An 18,105-nucleotide genomic window follows, 5' to 3' on the forward strand; every position below is an offset into this window, starting at 1 on the left:
CTGCTTCAGCCTACAGTGATCTCCCTTTTTTGTGTTCCTGTCTTACAATATATGTTGTAATTAGCTAAACGAAGGTAGGGATCATTAGAAAATAAGTCAATCTGAAATATAATGACATGTTATTTTTTTTTTATTTTGCATAATTTTTCCTCTTTTCTCTCAGAGTTTTCAGTATTATTATTGCTAAATGTTAAGACTCACTGTCATGAGCCTTTAATTAGGAAACTTCCCCCAAAGCTAGTATTAGTGAATATTAGAACACATGGTGCTTCTTGAACTTTGGCATCAAAAAATTAATAATTTACCCTGAATGACATCTCCAGTCATCATTAGGCAGGAAATTTCTAGTTTTATTGCTCTCTATGTGAATTGTAGCAATGAACTACTAAATCATGGTCACCTCAGGTTATATGTCTTCTTCTTTTTATTTTTTTCTTTAGAACAACACATTAAGCAACTCAATTCAAATTATGCGTCATTTTAATTGGAACTGGAGAGCAATTAACTTTTGTGTGGCAAAATGTCAAGTGCTTTTTTTTTTAACTCATCAAAAGGAATTTGTCAAGAGAAGTCTATAGCTTCATATAAATTACAGTTGTTGCTATCATTGGTCTCTGTTTCAGTTAGCCTGTGAACTACTTTAAGTGTGGCTAAGGATAACAACTAGGAAATTGAAGAAGCAACAACTGTGTTTTGCCTCTTGGCATGACATCGCTTCTTAAGAGTCAAAATCAGTGCAAGTTCCAATTCATGTAAATAGATTTTCTCCATTTTATACAAAAAGAAAACTATAAAATGCCCAAGTTGTATTTTTCTCACTTTAGTTCCAATATCCCCAAATTTTATCCCCAAATTAATAAATATCCAATATCCAATATTGGGATATTGGGATATCCAATATCCCCAAATTTTAATCCCCAAATTAATAAAATCTATTTATGTTTATAAATTATAAATCATTATAGTTCATAAACCAGCACTGTAAATCTAATAGCAAAGGACTAAATAACAGACAAGAAATTGCCTAAGCAGTATCTATATTATCTTCCTCCACGTCATAGTTGGATATATTCCCTAGCTTTCTGTAAATTATAATTCAAAGGAAGTTTTTTAGAACACTGTAGATCTTTCTTTTCTTTTTCTTTCTTTCTCTCTTGCTTTCTTCTTTTCTCTTTCTTTCTCTTCTTCTGTCTGTATTCCTATCACATTGTAATGTCTGTATACCTATCACAGTGTAATGTTAAAGTCTCAGATTTATTGAATTTTAGTGAAAAATTGGAGAAATGTGACACAAAGTATATTTCCTAATAGACCCAAATAGCTTTAGTTCTTCTGTAAAAGAAAGCCAAAAGTGGATAAACTTTTTTCAATAATTAATGTTTCAGTATTTTATCATTTGGGAATGATTAAGGTATTAAATGAATATCCATCATTAAACTTACCTCAGTGTAACTTTAAGGATACAAGTTACCAAAAAATATCTTAGAAACTCTTTTTACATAGACATATCGCAAAGCATAATTATTATTTTGTTATTTAAATTCAACAACCAATTTAGAGTACATCGTTAGTTTCAGATGTAGTGTTCAGTAAATTGTCAGTTTCTTGTTATATCCAGTGCTCATCACATCACGTGCCCTCCTTGATGCCCATCAATTACCCCATCCCCCCCACTGGTCTCCCCTCCGGCAACCTGCAGTTTGTTTCCTATAGTTAGGAGTCTCTCATGGTTTTCCTCCCTCTTGATGATTTCCCATCCTGTTATTGTCGAAAAGTTCATTAATAAATTTTTATTTACTTATATCCATTTAATTTACTTATTCATAACAATCATGTTTAGATTGCTCATAAAAATCTTGTAAGACCTTAAACAGCTAGCCATCATCTTAAGTTATCTTTCTTGCTGATAAATTCTGTAACAGGGATAATGTGTTTGACTTCTAGCAAAGCTAGGTAGAGTGTAAGTTATATGGCTGCATTATATCTAGTGATGATACCTCTAAAGATATTCTGGTTTTAATTAAACTCACAAACTTATGTAAGTTTTTATTTACGATTACTCTAGATCACATGAACTTGAAAAACTTTTGAGTTAGTTTCTATATTTCTGAGAGTATACTTAATTTATATAAATGCCTCATTTTCTTTCAGCCAAGTAAATAGAGCTCTCTACAAATTAATTTTAGCAATACCATCCAGAGGTAGAAAAAACACCACACATCTATAACACATACACAGACATAGATAAACATGCAGACAAATACAAACAGAAATCTTTCAGTTCTTGTTTTAAAAACTTAGTCATGAAGGGTGTGATAATATGAAACTCGCTAGTTCATAAAAGAACAATTTGGTCCAAATTATATTTCTGGCAATGGAATAAGTTCACATTAACTGATAAGATGATTTAAACTCTTTACTAGTATTTCTGGAGAAGACATTTTTTTTGTAATTTTATTATTTTTTTCAGTGTTCCAAGATTGATTTTTTGTGCACCATACCCATTGCTCCGTGCAATACATGCAATAATACCCACCACCAGGCTCACCCAACGCTCCATTGCCTCCCTTCCCAAACCCTCAGTTTGTTCCTCAGAGCCCACCGTCTCTCATGGTTCATCTCCCCCTCTGGTTTCCCCCAACTCCTTTTTCCTCTCCAACTCTAGAGAGGACTTTTAAGATTTCTTTCATTTACCTAGTTTCCAAACAGCATCTTCTCCCCTTCTCCTACCCTAATAAGAATTAGCTAGTTTCCCAGAGAAGACAGGGAAGAACATTTATGTCTCAAAAGCACAGGGAAAGAATACAAGTTCTTCCAAGAAGGACTTCTGTTTTCTGCAACCAGAATTTTTACAGTACCTACAAGCCTTCTGAAATGAATAGGGGAGGTTTGAAGAATGTTAAAAAGAATAGATGTTTTATATTTTTTGATTCTTTTTGTTGTTGTTGTTCTTGTAAAGACTCAATTTGTAAGGCAAGTTGTACAGGTTGTCCTCAGTTTGTAGGAGTTTTGTAATTCCTCAAAGAACTGGCTTATAACCTGGGTGATATCAGGGGTCACCAAACAAATATATCATCTTTAGTTTGCTTCTTTATGTCAGAAGTTCTTCAACTAAAATAGAAATCAAAAGATTTCCATGTTCTGGATTTAGAGTTGTTTGCCTTTGGAATGTTTCTCTTAACCTCTGGATATGTAATTTCATTTTAGCTTCAGGGAAAAGGCCTAGAAAAGCTTCTATCAGGCTCTGAATATCAGCTTTCAATTTGGCCAACTTCTGACCATAGCTTTATTTAAAAAAAAAAAAAAATCCTTTTAAACATCTTGTCAAGTCTTAGCCAAGACAGACATCCCTGGCATTAATGAATGATCCCTTGAATGCAAGAGGCACCCCCAAAGAGGATGAAAAAGATACTACCCTCTCATGTTCCAGAGCCACTCTCAAAAGTTGCTAAAAGAAAAAGAAACAGTTCCCCTGAGAACTGTCAACAATCAGAATGGCCCGAGACTCAAATGGAATACAACCTGCATTTCTGTTGACAGAATCTAGCTACAAGTTGAGTTAAACCCATTTTTTGTCTGGTTATATCTTTGGCTCCCCAAACTGATGGTTGAGCTGCCTACATATACAAGAATGGACCATCCATGTGCCCAGACAGGCAGAAAGCCAAGTCAAGTTGTTAGGACACAAGGTAAGACAAGCAGGAAGACAGTTCATTATCTCTAGGAGAGAAAGGATTAGCAACCAATAGGCACCTCAGAACCATACTGACAAGAATCAGGTTTTGGAAAGGAAACGACAATGTGAAATTTTACCTCCCTTTCTCTACTAGGCACTACAGAGATCAAGAGAACTGACATTAGAAAGAATTCTCTACCTTCACTGGCTTCAGCCAATTTTCCCACGATCCTACCTGTAGGCTCTGAATTGACTGTGGTTTTAAAGAAGAAAGTTTACCTCCAGTATCTACTAGAATTTGACATGGTTTTCTGTTAATTTTAATTTTTAGTTTCCTCTCAAATGTTTATGAGAATATTGGTAACAACAGAGAATTCCTTAGAGTACCATCAACCTTTGAAGGGCCCATATCTACCCTCAAAGGAGTCCCCATGTGGGCCCTTCGAAGGTAGATATGGGTACATTCAATTTTCTGTCAAAGGATTTGATGAAATCTTGGAGGACATTCTTTTTTCAAGTGTTTAGGAAATAACTGCAAATGAAACACCAATTTGGGGGTTAATGTTTTGATTATGGACCGGACCCATAGGAAGGTGCAGTGAGGGAGGCCCACATGTTTTAAGTTTCTGTCCTTGGAGCTGCTGCAGTTTTAAGGGCACTAACTTAGTGGACTTTTATTTATGGCCTTATGGTCTCTTCAGAGTAAAGACACAATTCAGGTAAGGATTAATAGTCTGAGTACTCAGGTAAATAAGGATAAAGCGGAATTCTAGAAGTCTTACAGTCTTTTGTTTTAGGTAATTCCTGTGTATTTAATTTTTCATTAGCTTTTTGCAATGGTTCTTTCAATAAATCTATCTTGGAATCTTGAAAGCTTTTGGATCCTTCTACATGCCAATTAAAATAGATATCCCATTCTGTTTGTTTGGTTTGGGAAGTTTTGCTTTCAAGTGAGTTTCTCAAATGAATGATCTTTTCTAATTGGAACATTCTCCATAATGGCCATTGTGATTCTAGGTTGTTTTAGTAAGATTTTGCCATTTTTGTAGATATCTCCAGCTTCCAGGATCACAGTTCTCAGATACAAGGTTAGCAGGTGTGCTGGGAGATTGAGCACTCGATTCACTGAAACGTGAGAATCTCCTTTCTTTACCTAAAACTTTGGGTCTCTTGGGGCCAGAATAATATCTAACAGTGATGTGCTCTTATGTTGGGGATTTTGTGGTGTTTTACAGTGTATCTTATTGCACAGAAGAAATTTTCTTGAGATTGGTGTGTGACCCAGTGTCAATCTAACTCATTCCATGACCAGCGTATTCTAGCATGGGAGTCTTACAGTTACGTGGAGAGCAGTCTCAGTTTTTAAATGCTTGACCTGTGCCCACCGGTTTTGCAGTTTTGGCTTCCAAGATTCCCATTAACAATAGAGCTATCACTCCTTTCACTTGAAGATTTCTTTCTAGAGGTAGATACTATATTGGCTCTTAATAGTCTGTCTTGTGCCTACTTTGATTTTGATTTTGATGGTCAGATCAGTCTGAATTTTTTTGTATTAATTTATTTCCCAAAGTCTCCCAGAAGTTTATGCAAGGATTTACCTTGAGCCTTTATGAGTCTCCTAAGAACTAACCCCCAATGTGGACATTGGAATTCCCTCTTCCTGAGTCCTCTAATGGCTGAAGCTTATGTGGGCTCATAATATAACTACCTTACAGGTTCCAGAAACATTCTGAGAAATTTAATAAACCCCAGAACCTTCCCAGGACCCCAGAGCCAGGGAATATGTATATATATATACAGTGTGTGAGTCTCCTTAGCAGTCACCTCTGGATTCCATTCCTCATCTCCAAACACTGTTAAAAAACTGATTAAAGGGGGCACCTGGGTGGCTCAGTGGACTAAAGCCTCTGCCTTCGGCTCAGGTCATGATCTCAGAGTCCTGGGATCGAGTCCGCATCGGGCTCTCTGCTCAGCAGGGAGCCTGCTTCCCCCTCTCTCTGCCTGCTTGTGATCTCTGTCAAATAAATGAATAAAATCTTTAAAAAAAAACTAATTAAAGAAGACAGTTGCAGTGATACAATGAAACTTTATTTAATACTTTAAGGCACTGACAGTTTCCTTTCACAGAACTTCAAAATGGGGTAGAAGGCAGAAAGTTCTTTTATAGGATAAAGAAAAAAGAACAGGAAGAGAAAAATAGGAAAAAGAAAAAAAAAAACAAAACTATTGTCTTGGACCAAATAGTCAACTTTGTTTGGAGTACAAAGGTCCAGAGTTGGTTTGGCATTTGCAGATTGACCGGTTGACTGTGTTTCTGGCAAGTGGAGCATCTACAGGGACACAAATGTTGACTCAGTTTCGATTTGTTGACATGATGCCACAGGCAGGAGAGACTCCATCTTGGGCTTAGTTATTTCAACATATTTGATAATCTGTAGAGAAGTTTCAACTTAAAACTGAGTATGTGGCATATGAAAAAATAGAATGTGTAACTTTGTTATATTGGTATACAAATAGGCACAGTTGTGGATGATTTATTATAGAATAATACTATATAAGTATTATAGAAAAGTCAGAGTCAGAATATGCTTCAATTCTATGTTTAATGTTCTTTCATGTTTTTTAATAAAGCTATTCGCATTGTCATTTTAATAAGTTCTTTGTTTGGAAAATATATTTTTCAGGTATTAGTCAATTTAATTTATATTTAGTTATAATTATACCCATCTTGGTCCAATAAATATTTAAACATTTTGAGACATAATTTAATCCATTTACTTAAAAAATATGGAAACTCTTCCATTCATTTATTCAGTGAGCATGTATTGATCACCAATTTGGGACAAATTATCTGGAAGGATTAGCAGTTAACCGGAAGTGTAGGCCCTCCCCCCTAGCAGGATGGAAAGATACTTAACAATAAATTAAACTGTTTATATACTTTTTACAAGAATGGTGTGGTATTTAATAAAGATGCTCAGGTTTATAAAATAGTGTATAATAGGTATCTGAAGTTGTCTTGAAGGTCAGTAAAAAGTTCCCTGAAATATGGTTTTAACTGAGAGCTCAAAAATGTGGTTAAGAGTTAACCTAAAAATGATAGTGATGAATTGGGGCAGAGAAGAGGCTGCCGATAAAACAATCCAAGAAAAAGAAATGTGAGGATAAAATCCCTGGGGGAGGAAAATACTACATTCATTATAGGGATTGAAAAAAGACTCAGTATGGTGGTTGAATGTGTCTATAAATTACTGATAGATTGATGCTGGAATAGAAGAGAGACAAAAGCCAATTATGTAGGGAATTGTAAGCCAGCTTAATAATTTGTCTCTTTATGTTAAGAACAATGAGCAGAAAACGTCTAAAGGTTCATATTTACCAGAATTTTTCTTGACGCAGCTGACTTGTCTACACTTCAAATTAGATCAGACATGAAGGGGAATTTATTGATTCACATTACTGAAAAAAATCTATGATTCATACATGACTGTGAAAGACTGAATATACAATTGGACACTAGACAGACCATATATAAAAATAAAACTCTGACCCACAGCTTGCAGGAATTTGCCCAATAAACCAACCCATCATCTGTAGTAACCAGCCCAGGAAGCCAGTCTGCCATAAATCAGACTTGTGGGAGGCCAGATTGCTATCTCTCCTGACAATCCAGTAACTCCTACAATATTCAGCCCAAAATGGTGAGGGCTTGATGAATCACTAGAAGTGTCCCTAATTTTTTGTCCCCATTTCCAATTTAGGACCAACCACAGAAAGCCAAATATGTACCCCTGACCATTCTGGCTAGTCCACCTACAGCTTCTCCTTTTCAACACCCTCCACTTAGAGCATACTTGAAGTCTTCCCTTTGGTCCCATATAAAGCTTTCTCACTTCATTGCCTGGCTTTGTGTCTTTGCCAAAATTTAAGTGATGGTGACTGACTTCTTTCCTATAGCAAGTCTGAGTAAATAGACTCTGCTTTCTCTTATTTGCCTGACCTTCGTTTATTTCCACAACTGGATTCACTGACTCACCGAAGCTGGCAGTAATCTCTCTTTTTGTTCTCTCCCAAATTTTCCACCTCTCTGGTCAACTTTCTTCTATTTTGTTTTCTTTCACAAGACCAAGATGTCCACAGATAAGTGGTATCAAGTCTAATATCCTACAGACACACATCACAGATAAAAACTAAATATATATTTAAAGACAGACACAAAAACATGTTCAGGATGATCGCTATCTCATCTTAGGGCACAGGTCCATTCCTGAGCCAAGAATAGTTTCCAAGAAGGTAATTTGTTACTGGGGTTTATGAGATGATTTCTGTATAGGTTTACTATAGGGAAAAAAAAAATGCCTGGCTTTATTTCAATTTTAGGTAAAGAACAAACATGTTTTTAAGAAATGCAAGTGTGACTTGTGAAATAATTTATGAAAAATGATTTTTGTTTACCTCAAGTTCAAATTTTGCTGGGCATCCTGTCTATGGTGTGGCAGCCCTACTCACATGGCATGAAAAGCAAAGCTGTCATTAACTCATGTAACAGACTGTGAGGTTGTTCAGGGACAAATCCAGAAAGGAAAGTGCCAGGCTGAAAAATAGAAATATGTCATTAAAATTTTTAAATAAGAGAGATATTCAGATTTGAAATTTGAAAATCTAAGCCCGGTTGCTATGTTCAGAGAAACTAGAGGAAATAAGGAAGGATATAGGATATTAATGGGAGGCTGTCACAGCAGGTAAAATAAAATGTGGGCGGTTGTGGCTGGGATGATGGCACAGAAATAAAGACAAATATATCAGGCAAGTGGGGCATTAGAATCAGTAGCAGTTTGGGATTGTTACTTATTAATTAATATGAGTAAATTTAGTCAGATTACAATAGAACTGTTAGAATTTAAGAGAATTTAGCAAATGTACTGGATGCAAGGTCACAGTGGAAATTCAATTTTATTTTTATAAAGCAACCATAAACAACTCAGAAGTGAAGTTTATGACAATAGAGTGGCATCCTAATCACAACATGACTAAAAATAAGTAAAATAAAATTTGGGTAATATTTCTTTACAGTAAGATAAAAAGCTTTTGAAAGTAGAGAGAAAGTGTCAAACTAAATGCAGATATGTATCCTATTTGTTGATCAGCAGCATTAATATTATAAAGTTGATATCCCCCTATCTCCTGAAATTATGATGCAACCACAATCAAAATTTAAGCAGGTGTTTTTGTGAAAATGTACAAGTTGCTTCTAAAAAAATATGGAAATACAAGAGACAAATATAGCTAAGGCAATCTTGAAGAAGTACACAGTGGTTGAATATACTCTGCTAGATTTTAATATGTATATTAAAATTAAAGGAGTTCAGAGAATTGGTATTGACACAGAATAAACAGGTTGATGAAACAGACCTAATAGAGTCCTGAAACTGATCCAAGTACATGTGGCTACATTATTCAGAATGAGCTAACTCTGCAGAATAGTTAGGACTATTCTTTTCAATAAAGTGCTCTGGTTCAGTAAAAGTTCAATAAAGGACTGAATATCCATATGAAAAGCATGAAAAAGTTGACATTTGATTTACCACAAAACCAAAACCCGTAAGTTGGTCTATAGATTTATATGTGAAACAAAAAAGAAATAAAATGTGTGGATGATGATATGCATAAAGATATAGTAATTACATACATGATAAGAAATACTTAAATAAGACACAAAAATTACCAAACATGAGACAGTTGTTTGACATAGTAAAATTAAAAAAATATATTAAAATAAAAAGTACCATTATGAGAATGAAAAGATGAATTATGGAGTGAGAGAAGATATTTGAAATACATAACCAACAACAGGCTTATACCTAATGTATTTTTAAAACAGTTCCTACATAAAAGCATTCATACATAAAAGGCAGAGAACAAGTAGAAAAAAAAGACAGACATTAAGCAATTACTCTGCAAAAGATAATACCCTAGTGGCCAATAAAAATATAAAAAGGTAACCATTCTATTCTCATTTGTTGTCGGTGAAAAACAACTTAGTCACACTGAGATACCCACCAGAATAGATACAGTTTTATAAAGTTAACAGTCTTAAATTTTGGCAAGGATATGCAGTTAACTGGCATTCTCAAACACTGCTGGTGGGAGTATACATTGGTATAAATGTAATTGCTACAAAAAAAAGAAAAATGTTTATTGTTGCTTACTAGAATTGCAAATGTAAGTTTATTATGACTCACTGATTTTACTCTTATTTATAACCAACAGAAATCCATGTAAAGTTGCAATGAAAGACGTTTGCAGACATATTTATAGAAATGTTATTTATAATAATCCAAAATGTGAAATAAGTAAAATGTTCATCATATGGAAATTGACACTAAATTTTGTATATTTCTTTTATATATATGCATGTATCTATAAACATATATATGCACACACATTATATACATAACACATATATATATAGTATTATGTTTACTATGTTTTTGTATTTCATTTTATACAATGAAAAAGGAGAAAGCGCTCCTACACACATATATGCACACACATACACAGGTACATATCATAAAAAACTGAGTGAAGTAAACCCTACCCACAAACACATTTGTATAATTCAATTACATAAAAGTCAGAAATACAGCAGATTAGGCTATGATTGTAAAATTCAGGGTAGTGAGAAATAAGGAATGTTCCAGTATCTATCATCTTATTCCACTTACCTATTGCAACAGAGTAAGCATGGGAGCTCCAAGATGTCTCTTCTTTTCCTTGTAATTTTTTGGATCGGTAGTTCAGAAATGACTTGACTAGGTGGTTCAGCCCTGATCTACATGGCCTCAGCAGGGTTTATTAGGGTTTGAAGATTTACTTATCAAGTGATTACTCAGTTTTCCTTCGGCCCATCTCCGCTCACATTATATCTCATTCTCCAATATTAGATGGCTTTGACTTACCATAATATGCTTGGCTCGGAATGGTTAAACTTTTTACATGGTAACAGTCTTCCAAGAACAGGTCTTCTAAAAAATTAAGAAGTATAAGCTGCCACTCTTATGGCCCTGCTCAGAAGCTGGCACCAGCTTTATTTCTGCCATATTATATTGGTCAAAGTAATAATAGAGACTTCCCAAACTAAAGAAGGGAGACATCGGGGGTCCCTGGGTGGCTCATTCAGTTAAGCCTCAGCCTTCAACTCAGGTCACGATCCCAGGGTCCTTGGATCGAGCCCCACATCTAGCTCCTTGCTCAGCACTGAGCCTGCTTCTCCCTCTCCCTCTGTCTGCTGCTCCCTTTGCTTGTGTTCTCTCTTTGCCAAATAAATAAATAAGTAAATAATCTTTTTAAAAGGTTTAAAAAAAATGAAACAAAGGAGACATTTAATGGAGGAATAAGAAGAAAGAAAGTGTATTCCTTTTAACCTAGCATAAGCAGGAACAATTGGGAAGAAGCTTAAAAGATATTTTTGGAATGCAATTAATATTTTATTTCTTTATTGGAGTAATAATTACATAAGTTTGTTCAATTTGTTATAAATCAAATTATAGGCTTAAAATACGTGTTGTGTGTGTGTGCGTGCGTGTATGCTGTAGTAAGTTTAAAAAAGTTTAAAAAATCAGGTGCTAGCTAAAGTTATTTTTAGTGAAAAATACTAGAAAACTTGAGCAAGTTAAAATACTAATTATAAGGGTGATATAATAGAAAGATTAAACTATTCAATGAATATTTGATGCCTCCAATATCACAGACATTTTTCAATACTTAGACATTTTAAAGATACAGGAAAGAGAGAGACACACAGAAAGAAAGAGAATCCAGGATCAAAGGGGAGATGAGAATTCATCCCAGTTTCAGGTATAGTGGCAAGAAGTTAAATGAATTATATCTATTTCTTCTATAAATTAAGAAAAAGTTTAAGATAATCACTAAAATTCCAAAACTTGGTGCAATATATAATTGTACAGATATGAGAAGCTCATTGTCCCACAAATGAGACAAATTCTAAGAATTAAACATAGGCACATCACAGACAAACTCTTGAAAAACAATGGTAAATAGAAAATCTTGAAATCAGGTAGAAAAATATATATGACATTGTCTCAGAGGAATAATCTTCCAATGACTGCAACTACTAATCAAAAACTATGTAGTCTAGAAGAGTGCAAAAATGACTTTAACATTGAATGAAAAACAACAAAAAACCTGCAGAATTCTATATCTAGTAAAATATCCTTTAATGATGAAAATGAAATAAATATATTTTCCGCTAAAGCTAATCTAAGATTAGTTTTGTCACCATACCCACATTTATAGTGAGGGTGATTTTTCAGTCTGAATGGAAATAATACCAAAGTAAACTCATATTTTTAAAAATGAATAAAAAGCATATCAGAGATAAATTCCCAGATACATATGAAAAGACTAGATTTTCTCCTATTTTCTTTAAAAACTACATAGCTACTATATCAAAAATTCTAACATTGTCCTGTTGCATTTGTAGTATTGTAGGTTAATTAATTAGGTTAAAGAGTGTGCAAGTAGGGAGGGGCAGGGGGAAAGGGAGGGGCGTAAGAAAAGAGAGAGAGAGAATCTTAAGCAGGTTCCACACTCAGCACAGAACCCAATGTGGGGCTCAATCTCAAGACCATGAGATCATGACTTGAGTCAAAATCAAGAGTCAGATGCAACTGACTAAGCCAACCTGGTGCCACTATAGTATTGTAGATTTAATACATGTGCTAACTATAACATAAAAGGACCGTGAAGGATGGAAATAAATCTATATGATTGGAAGTTTCTATTTGTGTGAAGCACTACAGTGTTACCTTTCAGTAGACCATAAAATTTAGAGATCCGTATCGTGCTGTCTAGAGCACTGCGAAAATATGTAAGAATACGTAACTGAAAACAATGGGTATATTAAAATTGAATTCTCAGAAATTCAAAGAATTAAAAAATAGATAAAGAGAAATTAAAGAACAAAGCTAGCATGGATAAACAGAAAACAATACAAAGATAGACCTATATCTAACCATATCAATTATGGAATTAAATGTTAAGGGGCTGTATAATCCAATTAGGATATTATTGAAGTTAGGCTCAACGGACATTTTTTCCTATTATTTTTTTTCTTTCCTTCAGTAAGTCAGAATGTAATCGATATCTATATTGTAGTCTATGAGTGAAAAAATTAATACAGTAATTTATTTACTCTTACTGTTTTATTTCTTAAACAATTGTTTATAGAGATTTCTGTGGTAGACACTAAGGCAAACAAACAAACAAAAAACTCCTTTAAAACTAATCAGCATTTGTGTCAAAACGGCAGCATATTTTCCCCCAAATTCAAAGTCAATTGCTGGGTGCTCAGCAGTTATGCAAACAGCTTGGTGATTTACATTTTTGTTAGTCAAAATATAGTAAATAAATAATGCATGTTCTTTACAAAATACCATGTGGATGGTAACAGAGTTTTGTACAGAATCACAAGAATCTGAAACTAACTTTCATGTAATTAGCATGAGATAGTTGCAAAGATAAGCCTGTTGCCACACATAGAGCAATTCCATCCATTCATCTAATTTGGAGAAAACCTCTTATTTAAATTTCTTCTCAAATTTTGTTCTTTTATGTAGAAATTATGTTTTCTATATTACTGATGTAAACATTTAATTTGTACTGATTTTCCTATAATTTGTTCTTCCTCTTTTTGAATGCTTAGTCAACATCATCATTGTTGGGAATAAACTAGCTCTTAGAATTCTTATTCAAACTTTGAATAAGTAATTATCATCTTTAGGTAAAATATATGGTCTTTCAGATTCATATGCTTGATGCTTTTGGAGATCCTTCGTGGTATAAAATATAAGTTTATATAAAAAGAACTTTTAGTTTGGAGTTTTCCATGTTACCTTCTTAAAATGGAAGAAGAAGAAAATAAGTGGAAAATAGTTATCCAGTTATCGAGTTTTTTCTTTGTGTGCTAGTTACACATATAGCCTGAATCATTGCTCCAACACCTTGGCATAATGTATAGGAATACAAATTATATTGTTAGGAGATTTTCTTCATGCTACTTAGCAGAAAGTAAGACTTCTTTGACTTTATTGTGAGCATAGCCCTATAAAATACCATCTTAATGACTTAAGGGAGGCTGAGCACTACGATGGTATGATCTCTGCTTATATTTTTTAAGACATCGATAATAAGCTATATGGTGACTCCCTCAATTTACACTGCTTTTGTTTTGTTATCTAGGTAGAGTGGGAGCATCAATTATCAAGGTGTTCATTAAGAAGTCAATATATTCATTTATTTTCATCTGACAGTGTCTGAAATGTGAGTTTATGGTTAGTCTGCTGTGGTGCTCCAGGGCAAGTTTCAGATTCTTCAGCTATAGTTTTCTCCTCTTGTCATCATAATAAGGTCTCTGATCACTTGTGGGTTCAGAGGTTCACCAAGGATCCTCTCAAGTATGATCTCAATTCTATTTTGATTTCTCCCACTTTGTATACAAAAGTCAGCAGACAGATTGTACTTCACTCTGGTCCCCAGCACAATTTTTTAACAAAGTATCACTAACACTATGTGTAATAGCAACAGATAATTTACTAAAAGAGTTTTGTACATTGAGACAATGAGTTCAAACTGGATTTCACCTAGTTTCTGGCAAGTTTCTGTGTGACCAATTAAACTTTTTAAATACGAATTTCCAGGTGTACCCATTTTTTTCACTTTTTTTTTTCAAACTCTGCAAGACTGTTCACATCCAATCTCTTAAAAATGGCAGTGTTCATCTCTTCTTATAGCTCATAGTTTGTTTTGTTTCATTTTTTAAAAGTGTAGGTGTCTGAGAATGAAACCTAACTTCCCTTTCAATGAAAATCCCTCTCTGTATATAAGCAAAATGTATTTTCTGACTCAATAGCACATATAATAACCCTAAGAATACATGTTGGAGTCCCCCCAGTGTAGTTAATATATTCCTAAATAAAACACTATGTGTAAATTGACCCTTCCAAGAACAGTTTTGATAAGCAAAGGCTGGACTACCTTTTTTTGACATTTTTCTTTAATAGAAAGTTAAAAAAAAAAAAAAAAAAGTCCTCACTTGCTCTTGTCTTATCCTGCCAGTAACCAATGAAAAGAGAAGTTCTTAAATGGGAATAGTTACCATCTTTGGTAATAATAAAAACATTCCAGCGTAGTGGAATCTAAATATAGTGGGTTTAAAAAAAAAAATTTTAACAGAATGACATTGTGCAAGGAGTTCCACAGACCTAATTCCCAGTGAAATTGGTCAAAGTTATTTTTATTTTATTTTATTTTATTTTTATTTTTTTATTTTTAAAGATTTTATTTATTTATTTGACAGAGAGAGATCACAAGTAGATGGAGAGGCTGGCAGAGAGAGAGAGAGAGGGAAGCAGGCTCCCTGCTGAGCAGAGAGCCCGATGCAGGCCTCGATCCCAGGACCCTGAGATCATGACCTGAGCCGAAGGCAGCGGCTTAACCCACTGAGCCACCCAGGCGCCCGGTCAAAGTTATTTTTAAAAAACAATTTGATGTTGTCTGTACTAATTTTTGTCTGCTTTAATTTCTTTCATCAGTATTTTATAGTTTTCTATGTACAAGTCTTTCATCTCCTTAAGTTTATTCTTAAGTATTTTATTCTTTTTGATGCATTACTCCACTTATCCAAGGTATTTAAAATAGTCAAACCTGTAGAAACAAAGAATAGAATGGGGTTGCTCATGGCTGCGGGGCAGGGAGGAATGGGGATTTTTCGCTCAATGGATATAAAGTTTCAGCTATGCAAGATGACCAAGTCCTAGAGATCTACGCAGCACAGTACCTGTCATTAGCAATATGGTATTGTGCATGTTAAACTATATTGAGTATAGATTTCATATTAATTGTTTTTACCACACACATACATATACACTCACTGAGCACAAAGAAATTTTTAGAGGTTATGGACCTCTAAAGTTTAGTACCTTGATTTTGTTGATATCACAGATATATGTATATGTCCAAACTCATCAAACGTATACATTAAATATAAGCAATTTTTGTTTATCAATTATACCTCAATGAAGCAAAATTATTTTTCCCAGTTCTCTGAAAATGGTACTAAGGGCTAACAGCAAATTAAACACACTTATTGAAGAAAATGTACTAGATCATGGTAATAACAGTGAAAATTGGTAGCATTTGAACCCTGACCCACTCCCTCCCTGCCCACTCCCAGCCTAGTATGATGGAAACTCTATTCCAGAGTAGTGTAGCCAAGAGTACTGGGCTTCCTCTTCTATTGTCTCCCAGCTGAGGGATAACATAGTTGTGTAGGAGAGGGAGAGTGTCCACATTATCCTCTTATCCCCAAGCTACCAGTAGCAGGTGCAAAGTTCTCAGTGAGTAAAGCCAAGGACAAGTTGCTCCCTTTTTGTGTATATCCCCCACTTATGAGATGGATGCGCAACCTCAGGAATGACTCACACAGTAATACTAAGCCCCTTAGCTCACTAACACTGGCCCATTCATTAAGTAAAGACTCCTTACTAGAAGAGACAATTTTGAGACAGGGAAACTAAAGATCCATAAAAATCTGTGTGTTTGTGTTTGTTTTTTCTCCTTTTCCTGCTTCTATTCTTGCTAGGACCTGCATTCCTACCCAACTTTACACATGCCTCATATTGCAGATAGCATATATCCTCCTTCTAGGAGACAAAGAGTTAATGATTTCTCTAGAATAGATAATATTTAAGGAAGGCCAGGTGAGAATACACTGGACAAGTGTATTCTAGACCATCAGTACTAGACATCTCTCTGCCAAGGAATAACACTTGGGCCCTCATCCTTTTTCTAACTGGTTCCTGGATGCCTCAGGGGACATGTACACCAGACCACCATCTTCAATAAAACCCCCCAGATCCTGAACAAAGACAAGACTCCCTCCTTTTTGAGACTCCCAGACATTCCATCTGTGTCAGCTCTCTATTTTCAATAAACTCTGCTCTTATTTCCTGTTGGCTTGCATTTGATTTCCGTCCTTTGCAAAGCCACAGATCCTCTTGGCTGGTCCTGTGGGACTCCCTTAGGGTCCTCTGGACCTAGCCTGCTGGCATCAGTTTGAGAAAAACACCCAATATTGCTCTGGCCCTCTTACTGAGCCCCAACATGCAGAGCACAAGACTGCTGCTGTCCCTACCCCCAGCCATGGGTCAACTATTTTGTGTAGGTAGATTTTATGCTATAGGAAACAGACTTTCTAATATATTGCAGCCTTTCAATAAACAAATAAATAAGCAAACAATAGTAACAGGCCACAGGTGAGAATGATCAGTACCCAGAGCTACTATAATAGCTTACCTAATGTGTTTGCTTTCCAATGAAGAAAGGTCTGAGTCATGAATACTCAGACAAAAAAAGAAAGTCTGATGCACCCACGGGTAGGAAAAAAGACAGTAGAAATTGCCTGTGAATTAACTAGGTCATCTTCAGTCAACAAAGACTTCAAAATAACCATTAAAAATATGTTTAAAGAAGTAAATTGTGTTTTGTAAAGGAAGTGATGATGACAATACCTCATCAAGTAAATACCAATAAATAGACTGAAATCATGTAAAAAGCAAACCAAATGGAAATTATAAATTTAAAAAGTAAAATAATAGGAATGAAAAGTTCACTAGTGAAGATTAACAGTAGGTTTGGATTAGCAGAAAAAAAAACGAGCATGTTTGAAGGAAAATCAATAGATTATGAAGTCAGAGGTACACACACACACACACACACACACACAGAATGAAGAAAAATGAACCTAGCTTCAGAGAAATGTGGGCATGATTAAGCATGCCAGCACACATGCAATAAGAGTGCCAAAAGGAGAGAAGAGAGAAAAAGGAGCAGAAGAAATAATGGCTGAAAGCTTCTCAAATTTGATGAAGAGCATTAATCTCCACTTCCAAATAGATTGATAGATCCAAGTAGAGTAAAGCAAACGCATCATGTTAAAAATTGTGAAAGCCATAGTAAGAAAAAAAAATATTAAAGTAACAAGGGAAAAAAATCACTCATTACTTACAAATGATCCCCAGTAAAAATAAGAGCTAACTTCTTATAAAAAGTAGTGGAAGCAATGGAAAGGCATAATCAAAGTCCTGCAAGAAAAAGACTGTCAGTAAAGTATCCCGTATCCATTAAACTGAAACCAAATTAAAAGACATTCCTGGCTACATAGAAAGTTATATAATTTGTTGGTAGCAGAGAAATATTACAAGAAATGTTAAGGAAATTCTTTAGGCTAAACACAAGTAACTTCAGACAGATATTAAAATCTTATAAACAAAAAAATGAGAACTGGTAAAGGTAATTATGAAATTACAAAAGATAGTATAATTGCATATTTTTATCTTAAATGATTTCAA

Source organism: Lutra lutra, chromosome 3, assembly GCF_902655055.1.
Source record: "Lutra lutra chromosome 3, mLutLut1.2, whole genome shotgun sequence".
In the NCBI taxonomy this organism is placed as follows: Eukaryota; Metazoa; Chordata; class Mammalia; order Carnivora; family Mustelidae; genus Lutra; species Lutra lutra.